The sequence below is a fragment of the Thunnus albacares genome, chromosome 22 (genome assembly GCF_914725855.1).
Source record: "Thunnus albacares chromosome 22, fThuAlb1.1, whole genome shotgun sequence".
NCBI classification, from domain to species: domain Eukaryota; kingdom Metazoa; phylum Chordata; class Actinopteri; order Scombriformes; family Scombridae; genus Thunnus; species Thunnus albacares.
In genome coordinates this window covers 16,141,456-16,156,901 of record NC_058127.1, presented here as the reverse complement: position 1 = coordinate 16,156,901, position 15,446 = coordinate 16,141,456, and the positions used below count along the sequence as shown (strand labels likewise).

At 37.8% G+C, this 15,446-nt stretch overlaps 1 protein-coding gene across 13 annotated transcripts in view; it reads left to right on the top strand.

Annotated features, from left to right (window-relative positions):
- LOC122973443 (adhesion G protein-coupled receptor L3-like) overlaps nt 1-15,446 on the top strand; it is a 243,642-nt gene that overhangs the window by 10,955 nt on the left and 217,241 nt on the right. For 5 of the 13 annotated variants that reach the window (XM_044340972.1, XM_044340971.1, XM_044340974.1 and 2 more), the window contains exon 1: nt 13,229-13,921. The gene's annotated coding sequence lies outside the window, so the exon portion shown is untranslated. Of the gene's footprint in view, nt 1-7,316; nt 7,375-13,228; nt 13,922-15,446 lie in introns of those variants that run through there. The other 8 variants (XM_044340978.1, XM_044340977.1, XM_044340975.1 and 5 more) reach the window with 4 other exon arrangements.

Sequence of the window (15,446 nt, the reverse complement as noted above, 5' to 3'; positions counted from 1 at the left end):
CTGAATATAAGTATGTTGGTCAATCCAACATTGTAATATGTGAAAGACTTGAAAGAATTCTGGTAATAGAACATGAACGAGCCAACCCCACAATACACATTTAGTTCCGTTAACCACAAGCACACATACTGTACATCATTAATACACCCACACACTCATACACGAACAGTAAATGCCTAAACCCACACAAGTACATTTTAAAAAATAAATGTATTAAGCTAATAAGCATTCAGGTATACTAAGCGATACGTGGTGTGATTTTGATTACGAGTGTAAAGTATTTTTAGGCCTAGGAAGCACCTTGGCAAAGGACACAACACACTGATAAAACTGAAATTCTCTGTCTGTGTCCTGTTTATAGGATTATGCACTCCATTTCAGGCGGCAGTGCGCCATGCTTATCAAATTTGATATGAGCTGTTATTCGAAATGAAATGTATCAAATGCCCACTGGGATAGAAGCTGCTGCCTGTTAACTCATGGCTCAACCCTAACAGCATCAAAATAGAAATATTCTGATTATATTTTTCCCATTGAATGTTAGGCAAAGAGAAGATCTTAAATATTGGCCGGTCAGGAAGATGCTACCAAGCTGTTGATCACCATCTGCCCTCTGACGCCAGGGCTTCCAGCTCCAGGATTTTTTGTTTTCATGGATCAAAACCCCAGAGGAGGAAAGCAGGAAGGAGCAGGGTCACTCTTTAAGAGTCATTTCAACACGGGGGAGAGGAATACCAGCTTCTTTCAGAAAGCTAATACTGACTAAATCCCTTTGCCATTTATATCTTTCCTTCTACCACCCTCTTATCCACACTATAACTCCCCTCTTACTTTGACAATAAGCCACTTTAATGTGGGAGGTCTGACTCAGCCAAAAGCTGAAAAAGACAAGAGATTGAAACAAGAAACAAAGAATGAAAAAAAACCCATTCAGCTCTGTCCTAGGCAGTTTATGCATTTTGTATTTTTATACCTGCCTATCAGAAGCCTTCAGTGGTAGTCATTGTAAGACTGCTTAGTGACATGAGACACCAAATCTGTGGTGGTGTAACTGGATTCAAATCCTTAGTGATGTTTTTTTTTCAGTAGTTTTGTTGTGTCCTTTGCTTTCACTAAGGAACAGGATTTAATTTCATTTGTTCATTTCAGTTAAGCCTTTTAAATGGACCTTTGCTGAACTGGCATTGTAAAATAAGACCAGAAAAGCCGACAATAGAGTTCAACCCGAAGCATAACAGCTTAATTGGTATATTTTCTGTCACAAATACTCAACCCACAAAGGAATAAATAAAGGTATTGAACAACTAAATGTTATTTATTCTAACAAGCAAATACCACACTAGTGACAATGTCATAACTCATTAAAGCCCCATATACCCAAGGTTTACATTATTAAAATGTTTAGACCCAGCTGGGTTGCCATACCACAACTGGTAAAGAGTTAGTTTTGTGAAACATACACTTTCCTTTTGTTTTAAGTACCCTTGTTTGATGGTCTCCATGACTACACTGGGACCAGGGTTAGCTTTTCTCCATGAGCACTCTGATGAACCAGTAAGCCCATATTAGCCATGAGCAATACTATTAGATACATCTGTGTTTGACAAGTCAAAATGTCTGCAGTGAGAAAGGTCTGTAGGTAGGTTATATACAGGACTTTGCACCAGGCATGTTCATATTGTTTTGCTGATATTGCTTGATTGCAATTTGGTGTGGAGATCAACAGTGGAAGTGATTATTCAAGGTCACAATGATGTAGCAATACAGTGACAACCATCTCTACTATAAAACAACATTGCTGCCTGAAAACTTGTAATTTCCTCTAAAGGGAATCACTTTTCAGATGTCATACTTTTAATGGGGACCAATTAGGTGTATGAAGGAATCGCAAGTCCAATGACTGAAACATACTGGCAAAGTGAAAGCGGGCATTGTCTGCCTGTCTTGATTTATTGCCAATAAATCAATCAACATTCAAAAAGCTTTTGGAACTATGACATCCCTAAAGATGTAACAAAAGCCCATAGAGGGAATTAGATCACAATCTTTTTTTCCCATGCAAGAGGGCTAGCCAGAGATAATAAATTAAGAATTCACTGAGTTATAGTAGGTACCGTTTTATTGAAAGAATTTTCATTAATCTTAATGGCCTTTTTCACAGCAGGCATTTTGACTTGTCGTGGTAGGAAAAGCACAAAGGTGTAAAGTTATATTCCCAGTCAGACCGATAAACATAAACATAACACTAACCTATGACAGGTCAGACAAGCCATGAGGTAAAAATAAAACAACAGACTAGATATTAAACTGAATTAGTCCTGGGTCAATGATAGTAAATTGCAAACAACAAGAAAGAATAAGAGTTTAAGATCTATTGAAAATTGACAGGTTATCCTGACACTGGACCTATAGGGAATTCTAGCTTTGTGTCAGTATGTCTTTGGGGTCAGAGGATTGAAAATTGAAAGTTTGGCCTGATGGTGTTGTAGAGCAAAGGTTATATGGGTCATGGCTAATCAATAGGGTTTTCCTGTTGGGAATATGGATGTGTAAACAGAATTTAATGGCAATCCAGCTGTTACTTTTTCAGATTGTGGAGACTTTGAGAGACTGTATTGGTAACAAAAATGAGACTTGGAATGTTGTGACGGAGAGGAGGTCATAAGGCCATCAAAATCAATCAACTTCTGTCTCTTGGGATGATGAGTGTGCACACCAAAAGTCATGCCAAACCAGACATAAAAATAAAATCAATTCTACACATTCTTTTATAACTACTGAACTGTAACCTTTTGTTTTCTTTGTATTTAGCACTCATGCAGCACTGTACTTATGTAATACATAACTATGAGAGCTGAGTTTGCAAAACAAAGGTCCTATATAAAATTTTCCATATTTTTAACAATCATTTCTGTAATACATTTATAAATGTAATGATTAAGTAGTCCTATGTGCAAGACCAAGAATGGTTCTCTCTTCCGTGTCATGCATTAGGTCGATAACATGGTAACAAATTAAAGAAATGCTGAACAGTGATGACAAGATGAGAAAAAGAACACATTTTGACTGTGATAAATGCATATTTGCATATTTTAAACTTTTGAAGTGTGAGGAATCAAAGGTGAGGTGTGATTGAATGTGATTAGCGTCAATTTCCTTCAATGCCTGAGAGTTGGCAGCTCTGAGGTTGCTCGGTACAGGTCGCTGATTGCTAACCTGCTATTGTGGCTCATTACGGACAATTTATTTCCTCCATCTTCTTTTCAAGTTTCTGTTAGGGCTGCACGATATGAGGCAAATCTGTGATGTGTGATGACATTGTTCAATATTACCGTGATGATATGACTTGCGATAAATAAACAAATATTGAAGTGTGTATATTAGCTATACAGTTCCTATGTCTTTTTGCTTTAATAGTCTCCAAACATTGAATAGCCTATGTCCACTGAATAAAGAAATGAAATAAATTATTTCAAATGTGCTTTTATTGAACAAATTGCACATGAATACCCAACCAACTCAAGAGAGCATTAATTTAAATAAGACACCATAACTATAAGAAATTAAAGTTTAATTTCCCCTGCTCCCTTTAAAATAATTTCGTCTAAAATCAACAAAATACATCTCTTACCATATAGTATTGAAATAAAAATATATCTGGGGGAAAACAATTTAAATGATTAAATACACATGAATTAAACACAGCAATTAAAAATAACTGTACTGTCTCCCATTGCAATCATCAAGGTGCAGAGATCTATAGCATAAAGGGGAAAATTGAAACAGAGCAGGGCCACTAAATCAAGGGAAAATTAGATAAAATCAGGAAAAAAAATATCTACCCCTCACGGCAGGTTTCATTTCACAAATGTCAAAAATCGATTTTCTAAATGTTAGTTAATAACATGATGTTGATGGAACAGAAAAGGCTTAACTCCACTGTGAGAGCAGTGCAGCACCCGGACAGTCTACAGCGCACACACGCTAGAGTTCATCTTCAAAAAAGGCAGCGGTTGCAAGCATTTTTTGATTTAATGACTAAATAATTACCTTTGTGAGAGGAACATGAAGGACATTATGAATACTTTCTACGCAGTCACCCAGAGACTAATGTTAGCGGAGCGGAGCAGCAATCAGCAGTAACAAACAAGACCGGCTGACTAACACACACTGCAGCACTTAAACAACTTAAACCAACTCTTAGTTGAAGACAATAAGTCTGTTTCACCTCAAAAACCCTATGCACGTTCTGTTGGAGACATAACATTAATACTAACACAGTAGAGCACTCTTCCGCCTGCATGGTGCGTGAAAATAAAACGATTTTTCTTATTCATTGCATTTCAGGCCGTATTATGCGATAAGTTTATCGTGCATGTTCATATTGCACGTGCATGTTCATATTGCATGTTTGTATCGCAATGATGAAACGATGAAAATATGATTTATCATTCAGCCCTGGTTTCTGTAACTTCACACTTCAAGGAAATTACAACCTACATCACTTGAAAGAGATTTGAGAGCAGTTAACGGAGTCATGTCCCCACAATATAAGCTTACATTCAGACTACTCTTGGTTGTATTTTGTAGCGCTCAGAATGCCACACAATGTCAAGGGCTTTTGAATGCACCCTGAGTCAAAGCAGAGGTGAGCAGCAGTGGGGATAATAGATGTGCCTGATGAAGTTGGGAAAAATATGATAAATGAAATGTCTGCTCAGTCTTTAATGCAAGCATTAATCTTAGTGTACATTATTTTATGTTTTCATACTTCAATTAAGCATTACGTTCATATTTGTCTTACATCATACAAAACAAACAAGGTGACAGTGCTTCCTGCTGCCATCTTTCTTTGGTCCACAGCTGTTGTTATGCTTTGTATTCAAGTCTGGACCAAAGTGGTGGACTGAACCATCAACATTGTTGTCCCTAGGTATTGTGGCAATGTTAATATCAGTATTCAGTTTACGCCGCAGGTTTCGGGGGAGTCTGTTGTTGTGAGGTGAGGTGGGGGACGATACATCAGTCAAAAAAAACAGTATGAACCACGGACAGCTTCAGGAAGGGAGGGAAGGAGAGATTTAATTAGGCTATTGCCTACTCTAATACTTACAAAGTTAAATAAATAAATAAACTCACTATTTACTGAGGAATTTTGGAAACGTTCTTGGTTTTTCTTGTCATAGCCTGGAGAGATCGCTGTAGGAGGGTGTTTTATTTTTTTATTTTTACATCAAATAGCTTCTGAAACCTTGTACAAGAGAAACCTGCCTCAGAGAGGTGTGTGATCAGGAATGGCAATTAAGTCTGACAGACAGAGGGGATACTCAGATTTAATGTACGGCAGGAATGATGAGAGAAGCTGCTGAGCTGAATGCACAGTCAGGAGGTCCATTAGCAACACCGCACAGACATTTATCTGACACTGAATCCAGGCACAATAATTATGTATAGGCACACAAAACACAAGCCCATGAGCCATGATACATAAAAACACCCTGAACACGTCCATCAATCATGCTATGCACATTACTGACAGAGGATAGTCACATATACCGAGTTGTGCACACATTTAAAATGAGCGATGACAGGACATTAGATTTGATGTATTTCTTATATCATCCATTACAATGCTCTTTATGATGGTAGGTCAGCCCTTAATACAGTTTGGCTTCTGAATCCTTGATGCATGAAAATACAAAATATGACGAGTAATTACATTTACACAACTTTTACACAGTGATAGAACTAAATGTTTATCTAACTCTGAACTTTCATGATGACAACACTTTGAGGCCTGTATTGTATCCAGAAAACAGAAGTTACCTTTTTCATGAAGAAAGTTTATGGCCACATGCATTTGACTGTTATTTAGCCAAAGTTACTGTAATATAGGTGACATGTAAATTTAACGTGTACTGTATCTGTTCCCTTTCCAACATTTTCTGTCCTTTTCACACCAAACTTGAGAGAGAAAGACGCAGAGTGGTGGATGCCTGACACGATGATAAATAACGTGGTGTTGTTTGTGAAAATGCTTTTAATTGCTGAGGAAGTGATGGTGTATGTGTGACAGGGTGGGAAAAAAAACAAGCATCTTGTCAAGATTCTCTCCTAAAACTGTCTGCTTGTTGACTGATAGAATATAGCGATACACATGACCACCTACATGCTGTTGGGCAACCAGGATTTCTAGACAGCCGGTTGAATTTAGAGTTGATTAGGACACAAAAATTAATGCAATCGTGTACCACAGCACTGCAGTAAACGCTATTTTTGTGCATGTTTGTTTTTTGTTGAGTGTGTCAGAGAGTTGTCTAAATGTGTTGAGATGGAGATGTCACTAATTATAGTATGGTATTTCATCAGCTATCACTGTCTTTTTGTTTTGGTTTCTTTAGTTTATTTACAAAATTACAATACGTTCATAAAAATCAAACATATAAGACTTTGTCAGGGACCAAATTACAAGATCTTAGACTTAATTTCCTTGCTGATAATATATAACTTGGCAATTGTATCTCATTCAGATTAGTTTTCTGTGTAACATTTTTGTATTAGCAAAATAGGTTTTTAGGGAAGTGTAAAGGCTTCCAGATTATGTTGCTAGATCAGACAGAATTTTCATAATGGACATTAAGTTAGCTATTTTTAATCTCTGTGCATGGCACCAAAGGTTAGAGAACTAGAACCAGCTAGCTAACTTTCAGGACATGTCATGATTATGGTTGAAGCTGTAAAGTTTTAGGCCACAAGCTGTTATTGACATATTATCAGTTTACAAGGTTGTTATGGCAAATGTGGTAGCAAAGAATTATAACACAACACATATAGCAGACATGAAGCAACATTAGCATTCATTTGTTATTCATTTATCTGGCCACCTTAACTGCTAAATGCTCCACTATGCTGACAAGCTAGCCACAAACTTTGTCTGTCTTCTGTTCGGGTAACATAGGTAATATATACAGTGGGTCGATCCAAACTCTTTTGCCAGAAACAGCTGCCTGCTAAAGCTGGAAACAGGGTTAATGAGAGCTGTGAGAGTCAACCAAAACAATAAATTTGCAGGCTGTAAAACCAAAACAATGAGCTAAAAGAACTCCCCGCAGAGCTGAGAGCAACTGCAGAGTTGAGTGACAATTACCTGTAGGTTCGTCAATACGAGTGACCCCTTTGCCATTACACATAATCATTTGGTCCATTGTTAATATAAAAATATTTATTGGTGCACCTTTAATAGATATACTAAAGTCATAACATAATTAAGTTGAGGTTGCTAAATTGACATTTTTCTGTTTTTTTTTTCCTTTTAGACTGTTCCTGATTGCATCATCATATTTGACTGCAGTGTACACTTCAGGTTCTCTAAAGGTAATGAGTGTCTCTCTACTTAATACAATTTACAAATAATAGAAAATATTATGTGTGCCGGTCTTTGTATTGGTGAAACGTGAGCTGTGTAACATCTCGGAATCACAGCAACAGTAATAGCACCACTCATTTAGCTTTCCAATGATCTTATTACAAAGTGAAATGTGTGGAAATCCATCCGACCAATAATAACTCTGAAACAGGAGAAGTAGGACGTGTATCATCCTTTGTGCCTGTTAGAATATCTGTAGGTTTGATTTCCTTCCTCCTGAACATACCTACAGCTTTAAATAACATGAATGCCAGTAGTAGCACCGTTAAGATAAACTTATATAGTAAACTTTTGTGCAAATTTTGCATGTTGTGCAAAAAGCAAGCGCAGCAAGCAGGAACTGTTCTGAAACACTGACATGTGGGTTGAAGACGTCTCTTTTTTTAGCACAAAGCTCTGTTTTTTTCCTTTGTGGCGTCTCTGTATACGTGCTGCTGTGTTTTTTGCTGCAGTGATTTTTCAGTCGTGTGGGGGTTTAAACACAGCAAAGGTCAAACGCAAATCTCAAGGAACACACACATATACTGTAGGTGTACTCCTGATTATTTGTAGAACTCATATTGTCGTGGTATTTAGATATATCTATTTTATATCTATTTTTATTTTAGCAGAATTAGCTGAATCAAATCTTGTTGACTTCAGTAATATTTTGTAAAGAATGTGACAATATACTGTATGTGCAACTTAACCTAGCACAAAGCTTTAGAAACCATGTTTCACAAAGTCTTAAAATATGGGAAAAAACTCACACCCAGTGACAGTAACTGCACAGTGAGTTCTTTTCCACACACAACCTTTGCCTATAGTAGGTGTGTGTGTGTGTGTGTGTAGCTAGCCTCACTCCTACACACCCTCACTGCAGACACATACACGCTTTCTCTTGCTCATCCAGTAGAATACAGAGATTCATTGATCCGGATTTTAATTTCAGTACATTGAGTTATACACTCTTTTTTTTTGTTTGTTTGTCTGTGTTGAAATCATTATACCCGTATGCATTAGGACGCAAATTAATCTGAAGCGGATGGCAGCCGATATTCTGATTTGAATTATTCAAAAATGTCTGTTAGGGCTGACTCCAATTTGTCAGAGTCATGATATGAATGAGTTTAAAAAGTCAAAGAGCAATTTTTGCCTCATTAAAAAACAAACAAACAAACAAAAAAAAGATGAATACCGACATGGGCACCCACACACACACACACACACACACACAAATCCAAACAAACACCACAAGCCTGTTGAACTGCATTATGTACATTGACTCATTACAGTATTGGCTGCTGGACTTACTTAAGTGATTCCATCTTTGTGTCTTAATTCTAAGTAAACTGATTCTACAATGTAGGTTTATTCTTTTTTTTTAAATATGTAGGAGATTTAAAATAATAATGTTTGCTGAGAATGTGACTAGTCCCTTGTTTGTGCTGCAGTGGGTGAAAGAAATGTAGGTGTTGCTTGGTGAACTTTATTGCAGCTGATGTAATGTACGACGTAGGCAGGCATGTCGTGTCTACTGACTGCGGGGTAGTCATGTGCCGGCACGCACTTAAGTTAAATATAAGTCACATTAAGCAGCCCTTGAAATAGGTTTAATAATGTAAAGTGCTGTAGATCAACACCTGCACACTTAATCCAAAGCCACAACTTTCATTTTAATTCAAATGGATGTTTTGATCCAATTTGGATCTTTGTCAGGCCAATTTTTTTTCTTTTTTTCTTTTCTGACCTGACAAAGATCCAACCCAGTAATAGTCTGTGTGAGTTATGACTCTTGTCTGTCTGGAACAAAGGCGGATGTAGTGTGATGACGTTATCGGCACCACAAAACCCTTTTACGGAGGAGGTTTGGGTGGATGAATGGGTCAAAAACAGCTGTGGAAAGATAAGACCGCAGTTTGTTTCTGGTTTCCTACCCACAGCCCACTTTTTTTGTTTTTCTTTTCACCATGACTGTGACGGTCATGTTCTTTCCCTAACCTTAATCAAGTAGTTCTTTCAACCATAACTGCGATCGCTTTCTATCTTTAACCAAATGTGCCTAAATCTAATCGAATCATATGAATCATTTTCGTAAAACCGATCAATTTTTAGTCCTAGCGCCACTGAAACTCGCTAAACCAAGTGCACATCCTCACAGTTCCTCACAAATAGCTGAAGAAGAGTGTTTAGTTGTCTAAGCACTTTAAGCACTGCTGCATAATGTAAGTGTCAGCACTGTGGAGATGATAATTCCTAGGCTTGCTAGCATGGATAAACAGGGAAAATGGCTTCTACATTATTGGATTCACTTTGCACAACAACTGTCCCCATAAGCCTTAATTTTCCTGAACAGCTTTATGTTTGGCAGGAGTTTCTTATAACAGCATGGTGAGTAGCTGTACAGAGGTTTTATAGTGCCGTGCATCACTTTATGGTGTTCAATTATGACTGTGTCTCAGGTGCTTAGCTCTCTGTATTTAGTAAATCCATTGTTGGCAGCTGGAAATTTAGCATTAGCATGTCACACACACACACAATTCTACATATTGCCATAAACCTCAAATGTTGGTGTTTACAAGGAAATAGACATTGAAATGAGCCCGTTGTTATACAAATGACTTGGCTCGGAAACTATGTTTGTTAGGTTTTTCCCCCTCTTTCTGCAGATTTTATCCATTAATATTTCATATATACTGTTTGCTTGTGGCACATGTAGATACAATTACAAATATAAACAACAACAAAAGAAAAAAAAAAAAAGAACTGGATATTTTCAGCCTGTCGTATGCAGATTGTCTCCTTTTTTCCCTCAGTTTCCTCTATTAAGAGGAAACACTTCTGTGTTTGTGTGAAACCAGAACATTATAATTTAACTTTATGCACACAACATACAGTAGTTAAAGCCCAACGGTGCGTCTTTTGGGTTTGGCTTTTGATTGATATATATTTTGTCTTCCATCGCACCTGCTAAGACACAAGTGCTTATAAGAAATCCCATTTTGGTATCAGTGTACTGGCTTTGATACTGAATGAGTGACAGACAATCCAAACTGCCGATGCAACATGCTGCTACACAGATGTTTACTGAGATAAGAATAGTAATCAAATATTTAACAAACAGATATTCAAATTTATAATTCAGTTTTTACATTATAACTAATATTAAATATATATTATCCATGACCTTTGCCGTCCTCACAGTGGATAATAAATCTACTGTATGAATTATGTTATTCTATTGATGCTTAATGGATTTTTTAACCTGCAGTAACTGACTTTTTGGCCACTTGAAGGCAGCAGAAACAAGCTGCAAACACAAAACTGAGAAAATATCACTTTTTAAGTTGATATGCAACACTTGTTAGCAAAAAGTTTCCTACATCCAGCAGATATAGAGCAATGTTCATTTGGAGTCATGTTTCTGACCACCTTTAGTGAATGTAAGTTCAATAATTTACTCCCCTTGTAGCTATGTTTTTCATCTTCACAGACTCCTGAAGGAAATATCTGGCCCTTTAGCTGCTAAATGCTGCACTGTATCCATCAGCTAGTCTCTAGCTGTGTCTGCCTGCTGTTTGGTGCTGGGCAGGTAGAGTACAGTCAGTTAGATGCTTTTTCAATGAATAAAACTGCCGGCTGTGGCAGAAAACAACATTTTCTGTTTATTCATCTCCTGGAGATTTGATAAAATCTTGATATAAAAATATCGATTATAACAGCTTTAAACTTGTAAATCAACTGAGTGTCCAATTTATGGAAAACACTTTATTGCTTTGTTTAAAAAAAGCATTTTTTTTTCCTGTTTATAATCAAAATTTAAGTGATGATATTTGTATCAGCATGAGAGCGTGTGGGTGTTGAATTTGATTTTGTAAAACACTTCATCTCAAATTGAAAATGAACTCACTCTGCCTTTGCAATTTGTCAGAGGCATATGACTATGAATGTAATTTTTAAATTCCTAAAAGGACACTCGGCTCAAAATGAAAGGTATTTGTGTGACGGAAGTAGTGTTATCTCTGTCTTGAGGACACTTAGTGTAGAATTTGCATGAAATCTTTTTCGGCATGAAATAAGAAACAAATCCTTTTGCTGATCCATTTACTGTAAATGGGAGACTGATAATAATAGTATACGGGTATTTTTTTAATGTTGAAATGATTTCACACAGACATTGAGAAGCTCAGACTATTGTCTGATCATATCTTTTTCTTTGTATTACAACTTTTAATAAGAGTTCCTCACACTGACAAGTAATGATGGAGCTTAATAATCACAAGAATAACATGAATTCTTAATTGGGATTTTTGATTTGGACTTTTAGTTCAGTTCAGCTTTTGAAAAAGGAAACTGCTGTATTCATGCAGTTCAGGGATGTTTCCTAACACTTTAATGATTTTCTGTCTTTTTCTGCTATAAAACTATAGCAGGGTCTAACTTGCCTTCATTTACATGTTTTTGAAATGCTTTTCCGTTTCAGTGGAGGAAGCGCAAAGCTGTTTATACTTCAATCATGAAGAGTGTGTTATTCATAAGATAAAAAGGAACTGATCCGCAGCTGACTAGTATTCTATTAGTCTGCAGGCATCTGTATCTCCAGCATCGGTGTAGTATTCATGTTACTGCTAATGTAAAAACGGTTATTTGGTAGTTCCTGTACATTTTATGTAGTCGAGACGGCGGCGGTAGATTGCACGGCACTTATGGCGTAGCTTTGAAGCTACCTGGTTTATGCAAGTGGTAATCGCAGGCTGCTTTGGTCAATGCTCTACCTGGAGAAATCCATTTGCATCGGGGGTGCATGGAAAGCAGTGCCAGGCGGAGATAACGCTGCATCTTTTCAAACAGAGCCAGCCATTATTTTTCATGGGGGTGTTCTGGAGTTCAAGGTGTTTCTCAGACAGGAAACACAGTGCAAAAATGGGCCGCAGGTCTGTGTTCGCATGGGCTCATTAGTATAGCACTGGGTGAGTGATTAGATGATTACTTGTTATTGTTTGATTGTAATTAGGATTATTAAAGTGATTAATTGGCTATAGAATGATTGAGAGGTTGAATTCTGGCTGGTTCCAGATGGAGATGTGGTGCAGCTGCTGCAGCAGCAGCGTTCAAAGGTCATTAGAACATTAAACATTTTTGTGGGGTTTTTTTGATCATTCAATTTCAGTCAAATGATGTTGGTATCTGAAGATTTAGCTTTCATACTTGGGTTTGATTTTGTGAAGCCATTTTAAACTGATGTTTCACAACTGCTGAAAATACTGCCAAAGAAACAGTATGAACTACGGTTGATGCAACGGGATAAAAACATGAAGTTTCAACATTGATCTGCTTGAATAATAGGCTTCCACCAAGAAAACAGACCATGAACCCCCCCTCTCACCCCCCACCCCTCAAGAGAGTGTTGAATAAATTCTACATCTGCAATTTTTTTTTATTTCTAAAACAGCATCCCTTACATTTTTACCTGGAATGTTTGGCATTTTAAGTCATGAACTAAAAAAAAAAAAAATTCAACTTGCATTTCCTTCATCAAATACATGACTGTTGTGGTGGACACAGTTACTTAATATCAGCTGCATTTCCAAGAAGCATTGACTCTTTGGAGAAGGAGGCAGTGGATTTCGCATAAATATTGCAGTCACATGCGCACAGACAGAATGCAATATAACATAGGTCTCCTCGCCAGCCTCAGGCGAGAAATACTGTAGGTAGAGAGGCTTTGGTTTCTAGCATGTTATCTAGTGTTTGCTGCTAGGTGGAGCCCGAGTATATGGCGAGAGCGGCAATCCACATCCGAGTTTTTCCTCTCACCTTTCACTGGCTCTCCAAACCCCTCTGTCTCCATACAGAATTACTCCCAGCCAGTGCGTACAATTGGTTTGTCATAGTCGCAGAGAGCTCAGTTTCTGGACCAAAACAACTTAGATTCTTCTCCCCCTGCGGAGCTTTTCTCACAAGAACCCCCCCCTACCACCACCTCTCCTTTTTCCAAATTCTTCTGGATAACCTTTTTTTTTTTTTTTTTTACTCTTGTTTGCGTGCGTGAGTGGTGAGGAGCTGTTGGCGTTTCGCCTTTCAGTTGTATGGGACGTGATGTAGCCCCCGCACAGAAGGACGCCTTGTGCCATAAAGGGATGTAAGGGACAGTACCGTGGATACAACGCTGGGAAGCTGCTGTTTCTCCTGTCATCACCGGGGACTCGGGGATTGTGGACGCACCGCAGATTAGATTGAGGCGATTTTTACGCGGATATTGGAAGGGAAGCGGAGCGACAGGAGGCAACTATTTTGGATTCGTTGTTCTCCTGTCCTCGACCCCCTTTTTTTCCCCCCCATCAAGTCCGTTCCTCACACACACACTCACACACATACATACACACACACACACACAGTGCGTAAAGGACGGTACCCAACGGGCTGAGAGACACTTGTGAGAGAAATGATCGCTAATACTTTGAATGGAAGGACGTGAGCTATACCTGCTTTTCACCAGTCGTTTCTAAATACGCGGTAAGTGTGACGTTCCTCAACAACAACAACAACAACAAAAAAATACATTGTCGTCGTCCCCCTCCTTCTCTTGTTTGTGCGCATATCCACAAATTATCTGCAGATTCAGCTCAGGGGCGATAATAATGCCCATGAAAGAATCCCTGCAGTACTGTTGATGTGCTCTGTAATGTCTGTCTTGGCATGCACTCCACTCTTAATTACTTTGACTGTGCTGTTGATGCGTTCAGGTGTAATCAGCGTCGATCAACGCGCAACATATTGATAGCCAATATGATTTTTTTTAATTTCCTTTTGGACTAATTAATCCGCTCTGTTAGAGGGATGGATTATTATTATGACCTCATGTATCCGGGGAATTGTTGAGTAAGTGAAAGATGTTTTTTTTTTTAAATTTTAACATTCACATGCTGCTTAAATAACGTGCACTGCTCTAATAGAAGTTTAAAATCGTGCGCATATATTGGATGAATGAAGTTTTTTTTTTTTTTTGCATTCTGAAGTCATGGAGTGTTTTAGTTTTTCCTAACCCTAGCAAGTTCAATGTAAATAAATTATAAATATGGAGGGGTGAAAAAAAGGCTGACAGACAGTAGCTGAACACAAAGGCTAAATTGTGTGTCTTTCAAAGGTGCTTGAATCAAGAATGCAGGCCTGTGTTTACTGTTGCAGGATGTTGTTCAAAACGTACTGGGAGTGTGAGGATAGATGCTTTGGTGCAACTGCATTTTTCACAATAGGTAGACTATGTGTGTGGTATAAAATGTGCAAGTTATCGGTATCTATGGAGACATTTCATATATATTTAGCTAAAACGTTCCCATTTCAGTCAGTTGACTCATTTGCATTTTCTCCCAAAGTGTCACTATTGGATCTTTTTGCAAAAAAAAAAAAAAAAATCAGTTGCAGTGAAATAAAAATAAAAAAAAAAAGAAAGAAGGAATGGTGAAAAGGCTGCATATGTCTTGTATGGTTGCCTATATGCAGAGAAAGACAGGCTTCCTGTGTCTGAGAGAGAATGAGCGCAGAGTTGAAGGGGCCACTGTACCGAATGCTTTGATGTAAGGACAGCACACTGTCTTTCAACATCAAAATCAAAGTGGAAAAGGTAACTAAGCCCATCACTCTGAATCGGATCTGTAGTTTTCTCATCACTGCACAAAGATGCACCTTCATTTCCAATTCATCGTTTGGAATCCGGTCTGACCTACTGTAGTTTTGAATTTTCTCTTGAATAATTACAACAGATGTGGATTTTTTTTTTTTAATAGGGTGACGAGTTAGTTTTCTCCCCTTTCTGCAGTGGATCACTTGTTTGTAAGAGGTGAGACAATCATTCAGAGATGCTTTTCAGCCACTTGTGATTCATCTGTGATTCAGGTGTGTGACTATCTTCAGTGTTGTATTGTTTTTTTTTTTCCCCCCTTATTTCAGAATATCATTAACATAATTGTCGGTTGTATTGTATTTGACAATTACATTCATTATGTCCTGGGCTGCAGTACCATCTGTCATATAATCTGCA